Source organism: Schistocerca gregaria, chromosome 2 (assembly GCF_023897955.1).
Source record: "Schistocerca gregaria isolate iqSchGreg1 chromosome 2, iqSchGreg1.2, whole genome shotgun sequence".
Classification (NCBI taxonomy): domain Eukaryota; kingdom Metazoa; phylum Arthropoda; class Insecta; order Orthoptera; family Acrididae; genus Schistocerca; species Schistocerca gregaria.
The window spans coordinates 262,574,340-262,597,719 of record NC_064921.1 but is presented as its reverse complement, the minus strand read 5'-3'; positions in this window follow the sequence as shown (position 1 = coordinate 262,597,719).

The window sequence follows — 23,380 nt, the reverse complement described above, 5'->3', positions numbered from 1 at the left end:
TCGCATCCTTGTCCCCAGCATTACATGATGGCATTTCAATTTTGAACATGTGCATTCTTTATTCCTTGACAATGCAACACTATACAACGTCTTTCGAGGTTAATTACCAAGAAGGTAATTGTCATGTTAGTGTTCCTGCTTTCGTACAAAAATTATCGTCATTTACGTTCAAGTTGAGAATAGATAACTGATACTGGTGCAAACGTCAATATTTGACGTCTCTTTCTGCCTAGTGATCGAGTCTCGATAAGGCACAAAGCTTTGCTTGGTTAACAATGGCTTTACGTTCTGGGTTTGCATCCGGATCCAGAACGAAGACGTTCGTCATGTCATTTAAAGTACAACTTCGTGTACAAGTAACTGTTGATGAGTAATGTGAACAATGGTATTACTTGTTAGCAACAGCTGAGTATCTTAAATGGGCAAGAGCCCACCAGAACTACACTTTCAAGGAATCTGATGTTTTGGCAATCAGTGACAAAATATAATGTGGAATAGTGTAATGTCAATCAACAGCTCCGCTGTTACACCAGTGATGCAAGTGAATCAGCAAGATGATGAAATTGGTGTGATATTCATAGTCGACCACAAAGAAGAAAACCAGCAGAAGACATCACTGATTTCGATTTCTAGTCATACACTGCCCCCTACTTCCCCCCAAATGCCACACCTCCAGCTATGTGTAAACGTATGAAGATGAACATAACATGTTTGAAACGCGTTGCATTATGTTAGATTAAGCATGAAATAAAGTGACTGATAGCAGAAGCTTGAAATAAATAATTGTACGATAGTATTACGTTACTCGTTAATTAAGTTGCAAATTTTTGGTACTTAATCACCAAGCGTACAACAATTTTAGACATACCATCACTCAGTACTCAGGAGCTCACCGTGTTTCCTTACGTATACCTGCAGATCAGTCATCAAGTTCAAATGGTTCAAATGGCTCTGAGCACTGTGCGACTTAACTTCTGAGGTCATCAGTCGCCTATAACTTAGAACTAATTAAACCTAACTAACCTAAGGACATCACACACATCTATACCGGAGGCAGGATTCGAACCTGCGGCCGTAGCGGTCGCTCAGCTCCATCGTCAAGTGGTAGGAAACTAAGACGGAAAGCCCAAGCCCCGTAATCATGTCACGCGTGGCCTAACTTTGAGGTATCGAACTTTTCACTGAAGACAACATTAGTTAACCATTAACAAATATACATAAGCACGCGATTGCACCTGTTTAAATCGAACACACATCATATGCCCAGGCGAACAGTTAATGCCATGCGACGCTCCGACGAGCTCTTCTTCTCAACATGCACTGTGTGGCGAGAAACGCCGAAACACCACCCCTCTTGCCGGAACGCAAAACATATCCGCCGTCTCCTGCCGCAGCACTCCAGTAACACGACGGGCAGTGAGCAGACGCACCAAGAAAGGGCCAACCTCCAGACCATGTTGTAGCCGCAGACGACAGGCCATACCGTCGGCCATGGTACCATTTTTTTTTCTTTATTGAGTTTCGGTTCCACCCGAAGGGGGCGGGCTGGTAGCAGCTTAGTATGCCGCTCTTCAGCCTACATAAAGATGAAGATAATAAAGAATAAAAACAGGCGACAAAATCGGAGGCTTAAATGGTAACATAGCGAAAAAAAAATCGTGGAACTTAAAACATACAACAAAGGGATGATGATGCTAATAAAATACGTATGAAGCAGACAGGTAAAATAATAGACAGACAACTAGAAAACACGGCGACAGTCTGGTTTCTGTTCGCGACAGACAAAATTCACACCCTGCGATAGCATGGTTTCTGTTCGCAACACTTTTGAAAAACGAACAACACGGAACATTCACTTGAAACACTGCACCAAACAGTTGGCAAATACGACAGACCACAGCCGAGAGCAGGTGGGGGGAACTGGACTGATGATGGGAAATGTAAAAAGGGGGGGAAGGAGAGGAAAAACGAAGGTGGGAGGGGGGGCTGGTAGCTCGCTCGACGCTGCAGACTTAAATAGCCGAACCAGCGATGAACAACCGACTGGCGGCCGGCCAAAGCGAAATCTAAGGCGAAGACGACTGTACAACGTAGGGGCACCGGCACCAGCCGCGCGATGTGTCAAATGTCACATGATAATGTTACGTGAAGTGAGAAAGTTAAACTTTAAGCAATATTAGTTTATGCTTTTTTTTAATGATAAGGATTGAGATAATATGTGAAGTAGTTATAATTTACAACCACTAGATGAAATATTCACTGCCGCGCGAGGTAGCCACGCGGTCTAACGGGTTGCCTTGCACTGTTCGCGCGGCTTCCCCCGTCCGAGGTTCGAGTCCTCCCTCGGGCGTGTGTGTTGTCCTTAGTCTAAGTTATATTAAGTAGTGTGTAAGCCTAGGGACCGATGACCTCAGCAGTTTGGTCCCATAGGTACTTCCGCAAATTTCAAAAAAAAAAATATTCACTCATAGCAGTGAACAGTTGTGGCCCTGTTATTTCGGTAAGCCCATCGATCACGGCAAGGTCGTACTACGTAGGATGGTTGGTTGGTTGGGTTGCTTGAGGGAATAGACCAAACAGCGAGGTCATCGCTCTCATCGGATTACGGAGGGACAAGGAAGGAAGTCGGTCGTGCCCTTTCAAAGGAGCCATCCCGGCATTTGCCAGGAGCGATTTTAGGGAAATCACGGAAAACCTAAATCAGGATGGCCGGACGCGGGATTGAACAGTCGTTCTCCCGAATACGAGTCCAGTGTCTACACAGGATTGAAACAACCGGTTTTTAATTGTCCTGAGCCAAAAACCACATACAAATCTAAATGACATCGGTTTTTTATTGTCCTGCGATCAAAAACTACATAGAAAGCAAAATGAAATCGTTTTCTAATTGTCATGAGACCGGCGCAGGTCGTGTACGTATTCTGGCCACCGTTTTCTGCCACAAGTTGAAATCGAGAAACAGCATATTCCACATGAAATCGGCGTGTCTCGGGGGGTCACGGTCAGAATGCGTTGCGCAATGCGGGTCTTCAGTTCAGTTAGGTTCGTAACTGAAGCAATGAACGCGACGTCTTTCAGATCACATCAAAGCCAGAAGTCACACGGATTAAGATCAGGTGACCTGGACGGCCAGCTTGCAGGAAAATGATGGCTGATAACTCTAGCCCTTCCGAAATGCTTCTGCAGCAGCTACTTCGTTCGCAGTACAATGTGCGGAGTAGCGCCACCTTGCATTCAAATGATCCTTCCCAAACAAACGCTGTTAAGGGGTTGGAATGATGTTGCAGTACGAAAGACTCTCATAGCGATTAGTAATGACAGTACGGGTAATAGGGCTCGCGGGGCTCGTTACCTCGAATAAATACGGCACCACGATAAACGATGCCGTCAGCCCTCGCCGTACTTAAAAAAACGGGAGTGGCTCTGAGCACTATGGGACTTAAGATCTGAGGTCATCAGTCCCTATAACTTAGAACTACTCAAACCTAACTAACCGAAGGACGTCACACACATCCATGCCCGAGGTAGGACTCGAACCTGCGACCGTAGCGGTCGTGCTGTTCCAAATTGTAGCGTCTAGAACACCTTGACTACCCCGGCTGGCTCGCCGTACTTCCACTGTGCCGAATGAAGTGGAACCGGTGAATGTGGGTGCAGATTTTCCGTACCCCATATTCTGCAGTTTTGCATAGTGACATCTACATCTACATGTAAATCTACATGAATACTCTGCAAATCACATTTACGTGCCTGGCAGAGGGTTCATCGAACCACCTTCACAATTCTCTACTATTCCAATCTCGTATAGCGCGCGGAAAGAATGAACACCTATATCTTTCCGTACAAGCTCTGACTCTCTTATTCTATCGTGGTGATTGTTCCTCCCTATGTAGGTCGGTGTCAACAAAATATTTTCGCATTTGGAGGAGAAAGTTGGTAATTGGAATTTCGTGAGAAGATCCCGTCGCAACAAAAAACGCCTTTTTTTTTAAATGATTTCTGTGACACTCTCTCCCATATTTCGCGATAATACAAAATCTTCTGCCTTTCGTTCAACTTTTTCGATGTACTCCGTCAGTCCTATCTAGTAAAGATCCCACACCGCGCAGCAGTATTCTAAAAGAGGACGGACAAGCGTGATGTGGGCAGATTCCTTAGCAGATCTGTTACATTTTCTAAGTGTCCAGCCAATAAAACCCAGTCTTTGGTTAGCCTTTCCTACAACATTTCCTATGTGTTCCTTCCAATTTAAGTTGTTCGTAACTGTAATACCTAGGTATTTAGTTGAATTTACGGCTTTTAGATTAGACGGATTTATCGTGTAACCGAAGTTTAACGACTTCCTCTTAGCACTCATGTCGATATGGATAGCTTTTCGTTATTTAGGGTCAACTGCCACTTTTCGCACCACTCCGATATTTCTTGTAAATCATTTTGCAGTTTGTTTTGATCTTCTGATGACTTTACTAGTCGGTAAACGATAGCGCCATCTGCAAACAACCGAAGACGACTGCTCAGATTGTCTCCCAAATAGTTTATATAGATAAGGAACAGCAAAGGGCCTACAACACTACCTTGGGGAACGTCATGTCCTTGAAGATGGCAGTGGGCTTCATTTGACCACAGAATCTTCAAAGGACATTCGTTATCCAGTTCAATGCGAGCAAAAAATTCCAGAACAAACGTTGTCTTGCTAACCTAAGCAAGTGGCAACTCCTAAACATGGCTGATTTTTCTTTTATGGATAGCAATATAGGATGTTTCGTAGGGTTTTATGCACCGTGATCGCAGGCGAGTCCGATTATGGGACAATTTCTCATGGATTGTATATTTGCACACCACTGCTCCACCCCTCCTGCAGAGCTGTGATCATATCTTCGACGGACGTCTGATCAACTGCTTACCTCCCTCTGTCACGGTGGACTTCAAAAGAACCTGTCTTTTCGAATTTTCTAATCATTTGCTTAAGACCCTTAACATACATTGAAACAATGTCTTTTTTTATACGCTTGAGTGTCCGAAACTTCTGCAAGGCTACTGGCGCAGTCACCATTCCTGTAAAAGAATCCTTCGTGCAGAGTCATTGGCCGCTTCGGACGCAAACTGAGAAATAGCCTTGTGCTGCGCGTCTATTGGCGTGCATGTCCTGACGGTAAGTAAAAATGTCGTTAACTTTTTTTTGTTTCATACCATTCCTAACTGCTTCAATAATATGCTGATATTGCTGATATGTTGTTCAAATTTTACATTTTTCTGAGCAGTGGTTCTTTTTCTAGAGCATTTTGAAACTGAAACTAACTATAGGCACCTTCTATAAGGCCAAAACTAGGGTGCAAATATTACTTAATGAATGCAAACGCATTTACGTGCTAGAAAAACTGTGTTAAGCGGTTACATAGTACAGTTTCTGATCAGAGTTTTCGCATCTTTACTTTTGTTTGTAAGGCTAATCCTGGAATTGGTAAACTGCTCCGACATAAACTCAACTGAGGAACCCCTTGCCCCATTCTCAGTCACTGGGACGTGGCTGAAGGGAACTGACCGCTATCGTGGGCCGAATGTTCGCAAACTCACCTTGTCCATTAGTGGAACAAAAAGCTTGATTCGCTGCGCGGGATTAGCCGAGCGGTTTTAGGCGTGTAGTCAGACTGTGCGGCTGGTCCCGGCAAAGGTGCGAGTCCTCCCTCGGGCATGGATGTGTGTGTTTGTCCTTAGGATAATTTGGATTAAGTAGTATGTAAGCTTAGGGACTGATGACCTTAGCAGTTAAGTCCCATAAGACAAAAAAAATAAAAGAAATAAAAAGCTTCGTACTTGGCAATCGCTAAATAGATAACCGTCACATTTACACAGTACAGTCCTGGGTTCATATTTTGTTTAATCATTTGCTCTAGTTCAGTTTGAGAAGGGTAAAGATAGACACGGGGACGTGTCCAGTTAACGAATCTGTGTCAACGTTCGCCTCGAGTAATTTCAGGAAACCACGGAATGTGCAATAGCTAATTTGAACCTTGATTCATCCGAGATCCCTAGTTCTTCGAGGTAAGCTGGTATTTGCCGATCGTAGGTACGAATATATATGAATGAAGTCGAGAAAGCGTTTCCTCATAGAATTTGTGCGTTTAGGCTCTGGCGATGAAAGATGTTTCGGCAGCAGCGGCAAAGAAGGAAGTGCAACGTAATGAAAGGAGCAGTTAGAGAGAAGGAAAATGTCCTGCCACAGAAAGGCTCTGAGACCTGTTTGACTCCTTTTACTTGCGCAGACGGAGTGCTTGCCCTGAATAAGGTGAGTCGTCGCTGTGAATAGTCCCACTTCTATTGCAACGCCTGTATCGGCGCTTTATCTTCGGTCACCCGAGAGTTTTATTCCGTTCATACTGTTTCAGATGAGTGTTTGTACCAGCTTTACGACTGCGAAATGTGCTAACACGGATTATAACTGGATCAGCGGGCCAGATACGATCGCATAACATGTCTACAAACGTTGCGATATTTAGAGCGCGGCCGTTTACGTCCGGGTGAGTAATGTAAGCAATGTCTTCATAAGATCACAAATCTGCGAGGGGCCGCTGTGTTAGTCGGACTACGAACCTGAGTAGCCTGTCCCGTCTGAAGTCCTTAGTACTGCTTTACAGTTGAGATCTGGCGGATGCTCTCAGTATCTACTAGTACTCGAGATAAGGTTGCACAGACCTTCGACTAATAGCATTAAATCAGCCGGTTACGTAAATGATTCTTTCAGTTTCCCTGTAGCTAGATAATGCCATCATTTTTTCAAGTCCATATGCGACATTATTACTTCTTCTTGCGGTATTTCGACTCAGTACCTTCACGCCATCGTAAATGTGAGTCGCCCACTACCTCTCCACCTATATTCTTCAAGCCATTTGACTGTGTGTGGCAGAGGGTGCCTCTCTCTGATAAGACGATTATAGCACGATTATTTAGTCCTTCCTCTGTTCCATTTTCCATTCGTGCGTGATAAGAACGACTATCTGCAAACTTGCGTATGAACTCTAATTTCCTTTATTTTCCTGTTGAGGTCATTTTAGAGACATACGTAGAGGAAGTAGTACAGGGTGTAACAGGTATTAGTGAAGATATTTTTATATATAATAATTTAACATGAACACACATCAGTGTGTAGGTTGTCTTTTTCTCTATGCCGAGAAAATTGATCCCTAAAAACATCACAAACTTTACGACCTGACGTTCTTTCCATGTCATAACTGCACTACTAAGTAGACTACGCCTGTTAGGATAGACTAATCGTTTTGCGTCCATGCAGTCACACTACAAACAAATGGCCTGCTGGGTTGGGTGGTCTGAGGGAAGAGACCAAACTGCGAGGTCATCGGTCTCATTGGATTGGTGAAGGTCGGGGAGGAAAATCGGCCGTGCCCTTTAAAGGAACCATCCCGCCATTTGCCTGGAGTGATTTAGGGAAATCACGGAAAACCTAAATCAGGATGGCCGGACGCGGGATTGATCCGTCGTCCTCCCGAATGCGAGTCCATGGCCTGCTGCCCGGGAAAAATGAACATTAATCGCTAGCTCTTGCCACACATTCTCGGGGGCACTAACCATCCTAAAAATACACGAATTTTAATAGTTATAATTATTGGGCTACAAATGACTAAAATACTGATGTAGTGTTGTCCAGTACACTCAATAATGTGTAGAAGATTCTTGCGTAAATAATTGATGTCAGTATTTTCCAACGATAAATTATTAAACTGACCTATCAGCACCATTCTCCTTTGGAACTTAAATTTTGTATCCTGCTTGAAATGTGAGAGTATTTACTCTGTCTAATACTACTTACTAAATCTTAAAAATCGAAACTCAAAGTTAGAATCTCAACACTGCAGGAAATGAAGGATTTCTACTTACCATAAAGATGACACGTTAAGTTGCAGACAGGCACATTAAAAGATACTTAGCCGTAAGCTTTTGGCGGCAGCCACCATCAGAAAGAGAAACAGAAGCACACAACATTCATTCACTCAAGCGAGTACACCTCGTGCACATATAATAACTGACTCTGCCAGTCTGATTTGATCCATTATAAATGGTTTTTGAAAGCCTGTGACTGTGAAAACAATACGTTTGTTTGTAAATAAATCTTCTGCTACCAGTCACGATTATTCTTTATTTTACTTTTCGCGCGACGCGTTTCGGGAAATGATTCCCATTTTCAAGTGCATTTTATTGTGTTTGTTATGTCATTTCTATGTGATGTTGTCGATGTGTGAGAGTCTGCTTCATTTTGTTGACTTTACTCCAATATATAAGAAAACACACGATTTTTAGTGTTGTCGATCTTTTTGTGAAGTTAGTGGGGAAATTTAAAAGAATTTGTACTCCTTTGTGGTCCATTTGTGCAGAGTCTCACACACACTAAACATCACACACAACTTGTACATTTTTAAACATCGGATACATTTTACATAAACAAAAGAGTGACATTATAGGTCTTCCATGCCCGAGGCAGGATTCGAGCCTGTGAGCGCCTGGAACTGCTCGGCCACAACCGCCGGCCCGTGTTAATGCACACACGATCCAGAACATTACTGTTCAATGGACATTCGTAGGATGTGGTGAGCTTGATAATGTAGCTGTGTTTTATGTCTAAGGACGTGAGGGCGTCTGGCTGCGAGCGGCACTCGAAGTAATCTGTTTGCAGCTGCCGGAGTAGTACGATGCGCCAGAGCCATAGGCTGATGGTCTTGTCTCTCGGTAGTGACACGTGGCCTCCGGAGTCCGGTTTTCTTGCGACCGTACATTCTCGTGACCATAGCTGCCAGCTGTCACGTATAGTGGCTAAATTCCTGTCAAGTCTTTCTGCAGTGAACATTCAGCTTCTCATAGCCCTATTCCACGACCTTCTTCAAAGTCAGTGAGTTGCTGATAATGGCGTCTTCGTTGCCTTAAGGGTATTCTTGACTGACATCACCTCACCCCCTCCAGTCTCAAATGTGGATAACGCTCACGACCGTTACAACGTGTGTTTAAGGGAAGCCTGACTTGCATCTTCATTGTGGCGTCGCTAGCGCCACTCTTATGCGACCAGTGCGAAATTTGTGTAGACGTCACCTTTCAGACGCAGAAACAAGCCTTCAACAACTCCTTGTTGTTGCCTTTTTCTTATTCCGTCAGCGTATAATATAATAATTGCGAAAATAACTCAGTCTGTTCCTCTACATCAGTGAACATAAACCATGACAAAACATTATTAAATTTGTTGCATAATGTACACGGTGTACAACATATAGCTACCTCAATATCACGATGCATAGATACTTGCTCTACTCATGCACCTCAACACGCACCTCTCAGCAATAGCGCTGCGCGTGATGTATCGTCGTGTGTTCAGGCAGTTTCTAGGGTGGGAGAGATGGGGCGGGGATGGGGGCGGCGCACACCAATATCTATGCTTATTCGAAGGCGCAGACATACGGACGCAGCTGACCTTATTGCAGATACAACGGTTTACTTACTTACCACCACTCATGGTAACAAGCCGGCCGCTGTGGCCGAGCGGTTCTAGGCGTTTCAGTCCGGAACCGCGCTGCTGCTACTGTCGCAGGTTCGAATCCTGCCTCGGGCATGGATGTGTGTGGTGTCCTTGGGTTGATTAGGTTTAAGTAGTTCTAAGTCTAGGGAACTGATGACCTCACATGTTTAGTCCCATGATGCTTAGAGCCATTTGAGCCATGTCAACAAAACTTCTCATATGCGATTGCAGAAACGAGTAACATGGAGTGTAAAATAAATTAACAGATTGAAATAGGCGATGTTTGTGACAAGAAGACGGTACTGTACAATATTTTAATTTTGAGGATGATGTGATGGTGGCTCCGGGCAACTGCGGCTAAGGACTGTGATGAGGGAAATACTGGAAACGATGTTATGTGAAAAAGAATGGAGGATGTCTGTGTTGAAATGATATAATAGGAGAGATGCAATAGCCATGACACGAGTTGGATGACAGCTGGGCAAGGAAAGGGTGGATTGGGGGTCTTGAGCTGTGATGGGTAAGGTAAATTATGATTGGAAAGAAGAGTGGACGTCTAGGATCAAGCTATGGACTGAGAAGGGAAGGCGAGTGAAACGACGCTGGGAAAGGACATGGAGAGTTTGCAGAGGAAGGGAAGGTGATATATGATTGTAACACATCGTTTCAGAAAATTGTGTGCTAAGACCTCAATATGCTCTAGCTATTACTGTACTGTAACATGCATGAATGAATAAGTGTCGAATGATGTATCTTTTACTGTGAATAAGTGTTACATTTGGGTCTTAGCAATTAAGTGCCAATCCTAACCAGTTATTCATATGTAAACGCTGTGCGTATTCAGAACCATGTGTTAACTACGTAGGCTGCACAATACCTGGATTCACATACCATGAATTTCAAGACTGGTAAGGACTACAGTTTATTCAATGTAATTTAGTGGCGAAATCAGTAACTATCAAGTTGTAGACCATTTCATAAGAAAAAAGAGTGGCAAAACGAACCGCTAAGCGGTATAATACCAAATTTCCTGGTAGCCTGTCGGCGTCGCTCCTGCACGCACGTCGCTTCAGAGGTACTGAGTACTTCATTGGTCTGCTCTACCAACTTAAGAATCAGCCTTCCTGTGGTGTAAGCCAGGTAATGTTGAAGGCAGTTTCTTCTGGACACCATTCTGTGTGTCAGGTGGTGGGAGAGCCACTCAAGGGAGGATTTTTTTGACAGTGTGATGCAGCCTAACAAGGGCGTTAATTAATGGGAGGACGCAATCAACAGGTCCTGGCGGATGGACTGGATGACAATATGAATATCTTTCGTTGCTTTTAAATAATATGTTGACAATTTTTTCTTACAACGCAGTTCAACAATATATTACAAATATTCATAAGTTCCTTTCTTTGACTATAAACCATTTTCTAACCGCAAGAATTATTTTTTATATTAAAACAGTGCTCATCTGCAATGAGAATCCAAATTTTGCATTATATTCCATAAGCGTTACAAAATCTTTTTACTGGCTCCAGGCAATAATTTTTTTATTAAAGCTTTGTAATATACGTACTCTTTATGCTCCAAAGGTTTCAGTCGAAACAATCTACTCCAAGAGGTTGCTTCGACCTGATCTCAGACCGGGCTTCTTCCTCATACCTGTGGTCCAAACGGCACATTACACGCCGGTGTAGACCTCGGGAACCCGATCCGCGGCGATAAGGTCTGACGTTAACACTGAACGAACTTCAACATAATGAAGCCCTCTTAAATAAAGCAGGGATAAAACAACAGTTCACTTGCACAACTCTAAAGACAGTGTACTCAAGGCTACAGCAGGAACGGACACGGGACATTTAACAGCATCAAAACACGAATATTAATTTCCAAAAAACATTGCATATTAATCAAGCGTGCCAAACAGGGTGTAAAACATTGGCTGCGGTTCAGCCCAACCGTGAATAAATGCTCGGCTATACAATTTAAAATTAACCACGCCACCAAGTACAAACACTTCGGCATGTCTGAATGATTACTCTGGCAACTATCAACTAAATCTGACAAGAATTACGAAGTGCTAATGGTTCTGCACAACAGTTATTACTACTACGAAGGGGAGCTCCCTTCCTGATAAACAAAAGCTGAACAGTTAAATTATAAAACAACACATACAGGTCACGAAACCATTTAAAGGAGATCAAGCACCAGTAACAGCAAAAAGACTTTACCTATAACGATGTCCCTGCGGTATTTGTATTTTTAGTTTAAGAGGAAATAGCGTTAGTAGATTGGAAATTTGTGGTGATACCTCTCCCCAGCGACCTTCTAAGGCCTCATTGTTCATTGATTCTATTCCACAACGCGTCACCGCTCTTATCCGTGTCAAAGGTGGGAATACTGACTATTAGGTAGGTGGTAATAATGTCCTGACTGATCAGTGCAAGTACCTAGGAGTAAGTCTGTAACGACCTAAAGTGGAACGAACAGAAAACAAATTGCAGGTAAAGCATGTGCCAAGCTGAGATGCTTTGGAAGAATGTTAAGAACATATAATTCATTGCGAATGAAAAAACACACGACAATAGTATAATATTCTACGATATTCATTGTTTTACAGTCCACGGCTCGTGGATCTTGCGGTAGAGTTTTCGCTTCCCGGCGGAGTCAGGGATTATCTCTGCCTCGAGATGACTGGGTGTTCTGTGTCTTTTTTTCCATCATTTCATCCTCATTTACCCGCAAGTCGCCGTAGTGGCGTTAAAGAACTTGTGGAGCGGTGGCCGAACCGCCCCGCGAGGGGTCTCCCGGCCACCAATGCCATACGTTCATTATTATTATTGTTTTACAAACTGGAAAAATCTGTGATAAGGTCATATGGGACCAATTTGTGTGGTCATCGGTCCCTAGACTTACACACTACTTAAACTAACTTACGCTAAGGACAACACACACACCCATCCCCAAGGAAGGAATCGCACCTCCGACATGAGGAGGCGCGCGGATCGTACAAGGCGCCTGAGACCGCGCGTCTATCCCGCGCGTCTCCTTAATAGATCCATTAATTTGCCTACAAGGGAGACGTTTGAGCGCATGTGAAGGAAGTTCGGACTGCAAAACGCACGGCAGCGAGTTGATCACCAAGCAATCAATAACCACTGAACCAGTGCAGTAGAAACAAGAGCCACCGGTCGGAACGAGTGTTAATGTCAAAGAACGCTCACCATTAAAGTAGGTAGCGACAGATCCCAAGCTCTATCTTCGACCAAGCGTGACAAGCAAGCCGGGAAAATGTCCGGTGAAACTATTCACCAAAAGGTCCGACCGAAATAAGCTAGTAACGGCTGGCACCCCGCAGTACCTGCCGCAGAGCTCTATACTTTCAGCGCCTACACACGGGGCCTGCTGCTGGAACTAGCGCAAACCGGAAACGCCAGCCCCGTTACCCAAACGAAATGTGTCATGTCCTTAGGTTAGTTAGGTTTAAGTAGTTCTAAGTTCTAGGGGACTGATGACCTCAGATGTTAAGTCCCATAGTGCTCAGAGCCATTTGAATCAAAACTAGTACTCTCCGTCTCATGCGCCGACCTCTCCCATACTCCGCCTCCCCCCCCCCCCCCCCCCCCCCTTCGACCTGGCTCTCACCTCGACCGTTCCTATTTCAAATACCACACGGCTCAGTTAGGCTGTAACGTCGCCAAGGACAATCGTTCGTTCTATTTTAGGCTCTTATTCACTTGTTCCCTCTGTTACATTAGTCAAGAATGACTGAAGAGTAACGTCAAGCGAACCATGTCTCCGCGTGAACTTATGGCCGACTCGTCGCTATACACTGCCGGTTCAAAAATGGTTCAAATTGCTCTGAACACTATGGGTCTTACATCTGAGGTCATCAGTCCCCTAGACTTAGAAATACGTAAACTTAACTATCCTAAGGACATGACACACATCCATGCCGGAGGCAGGATTCGAACCTGCGATCATAGCAGTCGCTCGGTTCCGGACTGAAGCGCCGAGAACCGCTCGGCCACAGCGGCAGGCTATACACTGCCAGAAAAAATTAGTATGGCCATTGAGAGGATTCCAATTCACTCAAGATTTATTGTTACAATAGTGCATTTGGAGTCCATGAAATTATTACGTTTACATATCAATAGCGCAAGCGTTTCTGAGGTACCAGGTATATAGCCATGCTGAAACACCCCGATGCCACGATGGGCGGCAGTGCAGTCGATCGCAAATACTCTCCTGGGATACGTTTTGCCACGCCTGCTCCATCTATTCACGTAGTTCTGCCTATTTAATCATACGTGTCACTTCTCGACTCATCGTATTTCACAAGTGCTCGACTGGAAACAAGTCTGAAAATGGTGCTGGCCAGGGAAGTGGCCGCACAAATTGCTAAGCACGTTGAGTTTCACGGGCAATGTCTGGGCGAACATTATCCTGTTGGTAAAACACATCACCTTCCTGTTACGAGAACGGCAAAAGAAAGGGCCTAACAATATTCCTCACGTAGCGAGAGCTGGTTAGCGTCCCCTCCAGAAACACCAAAGGTGGACGAGCGTTTTAGTTATCGGCGCCAGACCATAAGGCCTGGGGTAAGGCCATTTCGACTTGGACAAATGTACTCTACGAGACAGCGCTCACAAGGGCGTAAACGACCATCACTTGCGTGCACGCAGAACGTGCTTTCCTCGCCATTATATCTTACAAGTGATCCTCTGACTGCACGTCCGATGCCGTGGCATGAGTGGGACACGGGCTGTAGTCCCACTGCAAATAACCGTTCGCAACAGTTGGTGCTGACACGTCTGGGCTCACAAGCCCTCTTGTCTGCACTGTGGTAGCTGTAAGATCTACCACTGCTGCCCTTACAATACGATGATACTGGCGGGCGTTTGTGCTGCGCGGACGTCCAGAACCTTGGGACGTGTATGGCAATGTTGACGTGACCACTCATACCAGCATCGATGCACAACTGACGCAGTACGTCCAACTTGCGTGGCATTTCTCCGAAAGGACCATCGCGCCACCCCTTTCGAACTCGCTGAGTTGGCTGTAGGAAGCACTAGTGCATCTCTGTCATGACTGCCCCCTTTTCAACGCCCGCCTGCACCACAAGGAGCCTTCTGGCTGTGAGCATTTCCTATTAAAAGGACACATAGATCGCGCTTTTGTTGCTATGCTACTACCCTATGTGTTGACGGACGACGTTAAAATCATTATTAGGACACCTACTTTCCTCAGGTAGCATATGCCGTCATCTGGAAAAGTAGACGTCGTCTTTCCAGGGGTACCTTTTCAAAGGTAGTAAGAAAGTTTCCAGCAGTGGAAATATTCGTGTATTACGATATAAAACCAGCCTCTCCCTCGCAGCTAGTTATATTACATTTCTCTACAAATAAAGGCGAATTTCGGACGCACGGCGTGGCAGTACTTCACTATTGTCGTTATAGTAGCGTCTGCGTTTTAGTATAAACACTGTTAGTAGTCAATAATAAACACAATGTGTCATTAATTTGGTATAGTAAGCAACAGATTGAAAACGCGAACCGTAGCTAGTCGGCAGGAGCACAATTACGACATGTACAACACATATTTACAGTTGTCTACGCTTTACTACGCTTGTTGCAAGGAAGAAGATCCCTTGTATGCACAGACCCAATGGCAATTAAAAAGGGATTATGCTCAGGAGAAGTAACAATAACCTGTAAGCAGGATAAGTTGTTTCAACAGTTGGTGCAAGTGCAAGTATTGAAAGTGTAAATCAAACAGCATCTACTGATACAGACAAATGCAAAACGTCCTCACATCTAACTAATTAATCATTGTAACACTCCTAGACAGCAACATTACATAATGGTAGATGCGCACTAGGCATTTAAAGTGTATTTATTTATTTCAGTGTATTGATTGTCAATACAGTGGTTGTAGCTGATCGTGTTTTCCCCGTACAAACTGAACAGTATACAAGTGTAAAGAATAGGAGAAATTGTTGCAGACTAAAATCTAGTCCTAATATAATCCCACCACCACTCCAACCTATCCTGAAATCCATCTACGGCATTAAAGGGTCAGCCCATTGTCACTGAAAATGACAGACGGTTCCAGCAAACCAGTCTAGTAGCCCTCGCTAAAGAGTAGTGTTCTAGGGTGTGACATCTCTAGTTCCGTGTGTCACATAGGTAACTGAATGCTGACTCAAAACCTTGAACGTACCACAAAATTCTAGTTACATGTGGTTCACGTGGGCAGGTTTCGATTTCATCATTTGCATGTAACTAGAATCAAATTATCCCCATACCCACAGTGAAAATCAACCTCAAAAGGTGTAAACATCACAATTGCAGATGATAAACAGATCAACCAAGTATTAACAAATGTATGTCAATTCCATCTGAGAGCAGATCAAAAGTGACCATTAGCTTTTCCACACTCCGAGTTCTATTCCTTGCTGATAGTCCGCCGTTTCCTCAGTCGCATGTTGTAATGTTACCTGCGGCCCACCTACAGCTGTGTTTCGTAAGGACATCACCTCTCTCGGAGAACTGGTCTGCCAGCCTATCCAGCACTGGACACAGTTCCACATTACTTGGAGTAATAAGACGGAATTTGCTGTTCCACCCTATTACTTCGCCTCACGTTGACCTATATTCTCTTTCATTAACGACACTTGTTCGCCTTCACATTTTTTATTCGAGTTCCGTGAGCCTCTGCGCTTCTTGTTTATTGCATGTTGGACATCCTTTTCCCATCCCTAGTATGTTGCTCTCAACTATCGAATGAGTGTTTTGAATGTGGTTTCGTGAATTGAGCATCTGTAGTGCAAAAATAAATATCTTTCTTAAGCTTTTGTGCCAACCTAAAACTTGAAGTGAACAATCAAAGATGGTGGAATCTTTGGGGCTGGTAGGAGCCTCCTCCCTTCCTCGTCAGGGGCCAGTAGACTGACCGTTAGCTGTCATTCCACCATTTTTAGGCATTTGGTTTCCGGTGGTGTAGAGGATGGATGGACTGTGTGCAAATCTCCATCGGGCTGTTTGGTAAGACTCAAAATATGAGGTTTATCGTAATTAAAATAACTGTTATCTTCTTTATAGCATCATCTTAGCCACAGATATGTTGAGACTACCTTTCGTAAGAGTTTTCCAAGCAAAATCAGTGATTAGGTCTTATATTTCTAACGATCACTTAGAGCTCATTTCAAATTTAGGAGTGTGACAATCCTGTAGTAGTGTAGTACCTCTAGCACATCTAATTTTTGTTGCATTCACTCTTCCCTCCACGCGCATTTATTTGACTTCATTCACCTTTTTTGCAGAATATTTAACGTTTTCTTTCTTTGTGATATGGGCCTCACCCGCTATGTATCAGCCAGCCATGTGGTCGCAATTATGACAAAGCGTAGGCAGTTTCGTTTAATGTTTTTAAGTTAGGATTACAACCGACTGAATATTGTAACATATTTCAGTATTTGTACGTGTGGAATTATTTGCTTTTATTTATTTTTCTCTGCTGGTTATTGTCTCCATGCTCCCACGTCAGCATAACTGCACAGTGGAACGATCATCTCTTTCCTAAGTTAGTTAAGGACAGAATTTGCGAGTGATGAATGTGAAGTTTTGTTATCAACCCTAGAACGATCCAACGTGGTGAGTGTATGTTTGTGCCATTGACTTGCAATCATTCACAGGTTGCTGGCTGCACAATTAATGAGCAACTGACGTTCTTGCGTTTTGCGTGTGTTACGTGTGAAATTTTGCTGTTAACCCAATATCGATCCTACATGGTGAATATGTATTTCCGGCGTTGATTTCCAGTCGCCCATGTGGTTTAGCTGCATGGTCACTGCAGATGAATGAAGTTGTATAATTTCAAACAGACTAAGTATGTGATTGTGTGCAGGATTTACTAGGATGTACTGATGGTTTATATGCATTTCTTCATACTGTATACACCTGGAAATTGAAATAAGAACACCGTGAATTCATTGTCCCAGGAAGGGGAAACTTTATTGACACATTCCTGGGGTCAGATACATCACATGATCACACTGACAGAACCACAGGCACATAGACACAGGGAACAAAGCATGCACAACGTCGGCACTAGTACAGTGTATATCCACCTTTCGCAGCAATGCAGGCTGCTATTCTCCCATGGAGACGATCGTAGAGATGCTGGATGTAGTCCTGTGGAACGGCTTGCCATGCCATTTCCACCTGGCGCCTCAGTTGGACCAGCGTTCGTGCTGGACGTGCAGACCGCGTGAGACGACGCTTCATCCAGTCCCAAACATGCTCAATGGCGGACAGATCCGGAGATCTTGCTGGCCAGAGTAGTTGACTTACACCTTCTAGAGCACATTGGGTGGCACGGGATATATGCGGACGTGCATTGTCCTGTTGGAACAGCAAGTTCCCTTGCCAGTCTAGGAATGGTAGAACGATGAGTTCGATGACGGTTTGGATGTACCGTGCACTATTCAGTGTCCCCTCGACGAGCACCAGAGGTGTACGGCCAGTGTAGGAGATCGCTCCCCACACCATGATGCCGGGTGTTGGCCCTGTGTGCCTCGGTCGTATGCAGTCCTAATTGTGGCGCTCAACTGCACGGCGCCAAACACGCATACGACCATCATTGGCCCAAGGCAGAAGCGACTCTCATCGCTGAAGACGACACGTCTCCATTCGTCCCTCCATTCACGCCTGTCGCGACACCACTGGAGGCAGGCTGCACGATGTTGGGGCGTGAGCGGAAGACGGCCTAACGGTGTGCGGGACCGTAGCCCAGCTTCATGGAGACTGTTGCGAATGGTCCTCGCCGATACCCCAGGAGCAACAGTGTCCCTAATTTGCTGGGAAGTATCGGTGCGGTCCCCTACGGCACTGCGTAGGATCCTACGGTCTTGGCGTGCATCCGTGCGTCGCTGCGGTCCGGTCCCAGGTCGACGGGCACGTGCACCTTCCGCCGACCACTGGCGACAACATCGATGTACTGTGGAGACCTCACGCCCCACGTGTTGAGCAATTCGGCGGTACGTCCACCCGGCCTCCCGCATGCCCACTATACGCTCTCGCTCAAAGTCCGTCAACTGCACATACGGTTCACGTCCACGCTGTCGCGGTATGCTACCAGTGTTAAAGACTGCGATGGAGCTCCGTATGCCACGGCAAACTGGCTGACACTGACGGCGGCGGTGCACAAATGCTGCGCAGCTAGCGCCATTCGACGGCCAACACTGCGGTTCCCGGTGTGTCCGCTGTGCCGTGCGTGTGATCATTGCTTGTACAGCTCTCTCGCAGTGTCCGGAGCAAGTATGGTGGGTCTGACACACCGGTGTCAATGTGTTCTTTTTTCCATTTCCAGGAGTGTATTTATCTGCTTCATCTTTACTTGCCCTATTTTATGATATCTTGAAGCTACGCATTGATTACTCCTGTCAAAGCTATTTAGCCTACCAGTAGCCAATTTCTATGGATAATTATTAGAGACAGTAGGTATTAGCATTATGACATGAGAATGGAAGCCACATGTAAGAACCACCTTAATCCCAGAAGCAACGTAATTTTCCTCCAAATCCATAATAAGTTACAAGACCGCTTAGATTTAGACAATAAGCACTGTGAGCGCATGAAATGTATAATATATTCTTTGCTCTCCACTTTTTGGGGCCAAGAGCCATAATGAATTTTATCTTTAATCACGATCAACGTCGCGGTTTACAGCTGTAATTTCAGTCACCTCAGCCCACCTAATAATGCATTCGTAAATAGTTTTAACTTCAGAATAATACTGAATCAGTCACTCTTATATCATAAACCCATGTGATTGCTTATCCTGTCAGACAATGGTGCAAATGCTTTCGTTCACTTGCCTGCTTTGGTTGTTTGCCCCCTTCCAATGCGTTAACCGTAGTTCAAGATTTAACTAACTAAACGAGTAAATTAATATTCAGACAGTTCCCAATCATTATCAAAAGCAAGCATTGAATCAAGACGAGTAGACGAATGTTAGCCGCAACAGGAACTTTTAATGCACTCCGTCAGGCAACGATTTCCTAGTGTGGAAGGACGTGTGACAGGGCTTGTTGTAGTGATGCAGCAGCCAGTTCCCTTGACGCCAAAGTTCGGGCCGTCGTCGCAAGACCTCACAGTCGTACACGGAATTCACTGTTTGGTTTGGTAGGACGAATTATTTGTGCACAATTACCTTGGTATCAAAGAAAACGATGATCATGCTCTTCACTTTGATCTTCACCTGACTCGCTTTCTTGGGTGTTGGAGAGCCCGGGCTCTTCCACTGGGACGATTGTTGCATTGTCTCTGGGTCATAACCGTAAATCCAGCTCTCGTCGCCGGTGATAACCCTTGACAAGAAGGTTGGATCATCAGATGCGGTCTGACGAAGGTCCGTGCACACTTCAGCACGCTGCGCCTTCTGATCGGCAGTCAAGATCCGTGGCACAAATTCTGCGAGGACACGATGCATGCCGTAAGTCATCAATCAACATTCGCTGACATGTCCCAAACCAATACCTACTTTATCCGCAACATCTTGAATGGTTTGACATCGATCCGCATGAACCTCTCGGTCTTCCACTACGATTTTTACCACTCACACTTCTCTCCAATTCCAAACTATTGATCATTTGATGTCTCAGAATGTGTTCTATCAAGTGATCCCTTCTATTGGTCATGTTGTGCCACAAATTCCTCGACTCACCAATTCTGTTCAGTACCTCATTAGGTATGTGATCTACCCACCTAATCTTCAAAATTCTTCTGTCGCACCACATTTCCAACTGTTCTATTCTCTTTTAATCTAATTTGTTTATCGTCCGTGTTCCACTTCCACACATGGCTGTACTCCAGACAAATATCTTCAGAAAGGACTCCCTAATACTCAACTATGTATTCGATGTTAATAGATTTCTCTTCTTCAGAAATGCTTTTAATAGATTTCTCTTCTTCTGAAATGCTTTTCTTTCCATTGCCGGTCTACATTTTACATCCTCTCTTCTTTGGCTATTATCAGTTACTTTGCTGCCTAAATAGCAAAAATCATCTACACCTTTAAGTATCTCATTTCCTAACATAATACCTTTAACATCACCTGACTTAATTCGACTACACTCCATTAGTTACGGAGTTGATTTAATAGTCTTGGGTGACGAATTCGGTAGTAGGAAAAGGGAGAGAAGGAAACTTAGTAGGTGAATATGGATTGGGGGTAAGAAATGAAAGAGGAAGCCGCCTGGTAGAATTTTGCACAGAGCACAACTTAATCATAGCTAACACTTGGTTGAAGAATCATAAAAGAAGGTTATATACATGGAAGAATCCTGGAGATACTAGAAGGTATCTGATAGATTATGTAATGGTAACACAGAGATTTAGGAACCAGGTTTTAAATTGTAAGACATTTCCAGGGGCAGACGTGGACTCTGACCACGATCTATTGGTTATGAACTGCAGATTAAAATTGAAGAAACCACAAAAAAAGTGAGAATTTAAGGAGATGGGACCTGGAAAAACTGACTAAGGCAGAAGTTGTACAGAGTTCCAGGGAGAGCGTAAGGGAACAAATGGCAGGAATGGGGGAAAGAAATACAGTAGAAGAAAAATGGGTAGCTTTGAGGGATGAAGTAGTGAAGGCAGCAGAGGATCAAGTAGGTAAAAAGACGAGGGCTAGTAGAAATCCTTGGGTAACAGAAAAAACATTGAATTTAATTGATGAAAGAAGAAAATATAAAAATGCATTAAAGGAAACAGGCAAAAAGGAATACAAACTTCTCAAAAATGAGATCGACAGGAAGTGCAAAATGGCTAAGCAGGGATGGCTAGATGACAAATGTAAGGATGTAGAGGCTTATCTCACTAGGGGTAAGATAGATACTGCCTACAGGAAAATTAAAGAGACCTTTGGAGAATAGAGAACCACTTGTATGAATATCAAGATCTCAGATGGAAACCCAGTTCAAAGCAAAGAAGGGAAAGCAGAAAGGTGGAAGGAGTATATAGAGGGTATATACAAGGGCGACGTACTTGAGGACAATATTCTGGAAATGGAAGAGAATGTAGATGAAGACGAAATGGGAGATACAATACTGCGTGAAGAGTTCGACAGAGCACTGAAAGACCTGAGTCGAAACAAGGCCCCCGGAGTAGACAACATTCCATTGGAATTTCTGACGGCCTTGGGAGAGCCAGTCATGACAAAACTCTACCATCTGGTGAGCAAGATGTATGAGACAGGCGAAATACCCTCAGACTACAAGAAGAATATAATAATTCCAATCCCAAAGAAAGCAGATGTTGACAGATGAGAAAATTACCAAACTATCAGTTTAATAAGCCACAGCTGCAAAATACTAACGCGAATTCTTTACAGACGAATGGAAAAACTAGTAGAAGCGGACCTTGGAGAAGATTAGTTTGGATTCCGTAGAAATATTGAAACACGTGAGGCAATACTGACCCTACATTAACATTGTTAATAAATGCTCCATAACAATGATTCACATTGTATGGGGGCGATAGGATGTACTGACTTAAGTTTACCGGAGATGGAGGAAAGGCAAAAGTGTTCTATGTGTCTGAAGACTTGCGGGAATTTTACTAAGTGATATATATACTGAAGAGCCAAAGAAACTAGTACACGTGCCTAATATCGTGTAGAGCCCCCGAGAGCACACAGAAGCGCCGCTACACGACATGGCATTAACTCGACTAATGTCTAAAGTAGTGCTGGAGGGAACTGACACCATGCATCCTGTAGGGCTGTCCAAAAATCCCTAATAGTAAGGGGGATGGACATCCCTTCTGAACAACACGTTGCAAGGCATCCCAGATATGCTCAGTAATGTCTGGGGGGTTTGGTGGCCAGCGGAAGTGTTTAAATTAAGAACTGTGATCCTGGAACCACTCGGTAGCAATTCTGGACGTGTGGAGTGTCGCATTGTCCTGCTGAAATTGCCCAACTCCGTCGGAATGCACAATGGACATGAATGGATGCAGGTGATCAGACAGGACGCTTACGTACGTGTCACCTGTCACAGTCATATCTAGACGTATCAGGGGTTACATACCACTCTAACTGCACACGCCCCACGCCATTACAGAGCCTCCACCAGCTTGAACAGTCCCTTGCTCACATGCAGCGTCCATGGATATATGAGGTTGTCTCCATACCCGTACACGTCCATCCGCTCGATACTTGTCCGACCGGGTAACATGTCCACCGTTAACATTACAGTGCCGTTGTTGACGGCATCAGGCGAGGCGTAAAGCTTTTGTGTCGAGCGGACATCAAGGGTGCACGAGTGGGCTGTCGGCTCCGAAAACCCATATCGATGATGTTTCGTTGAATGGTTTGCACGCTGACACTTTGAGGGCCCAGCATTGAAATCTCCAGCAATTTGTGGAAGGGTTGCACTTCTGTCACTTTGAACGATTCTCTTAAGTCGTCGTTGATCACGTTGTTGCAGGATGTTTTTCCAGCCGCAGTGATGTCGGAGACTTGATGTCTTACCGGATTCCTGATATTTGCGGTACACTCCCGGAATGGTCGTACTGGAAAATCCCCACTTGATCGCTACCTCGAAGATGATGTGTCCTATCGCTCGTGCGACTATAACCCCACCTCCAAACTCACATAAATCCTCATAACCTGCCATTGTTGCAGCAGTAACTGATCTAACAACTGCGCCAGACAGATGTTGTCTTATACAGGCTCAAAAATGGTTCAAGTGGTTCTGAGCACTATGGGACTTAACATCTATGGTCATCAGTCCCCTAGAACTTAGAACTACTTAAAGCTAACTAACCTAAGGACATCACACACATCCATGCCCGAAGCAGGATTCGAACCTGC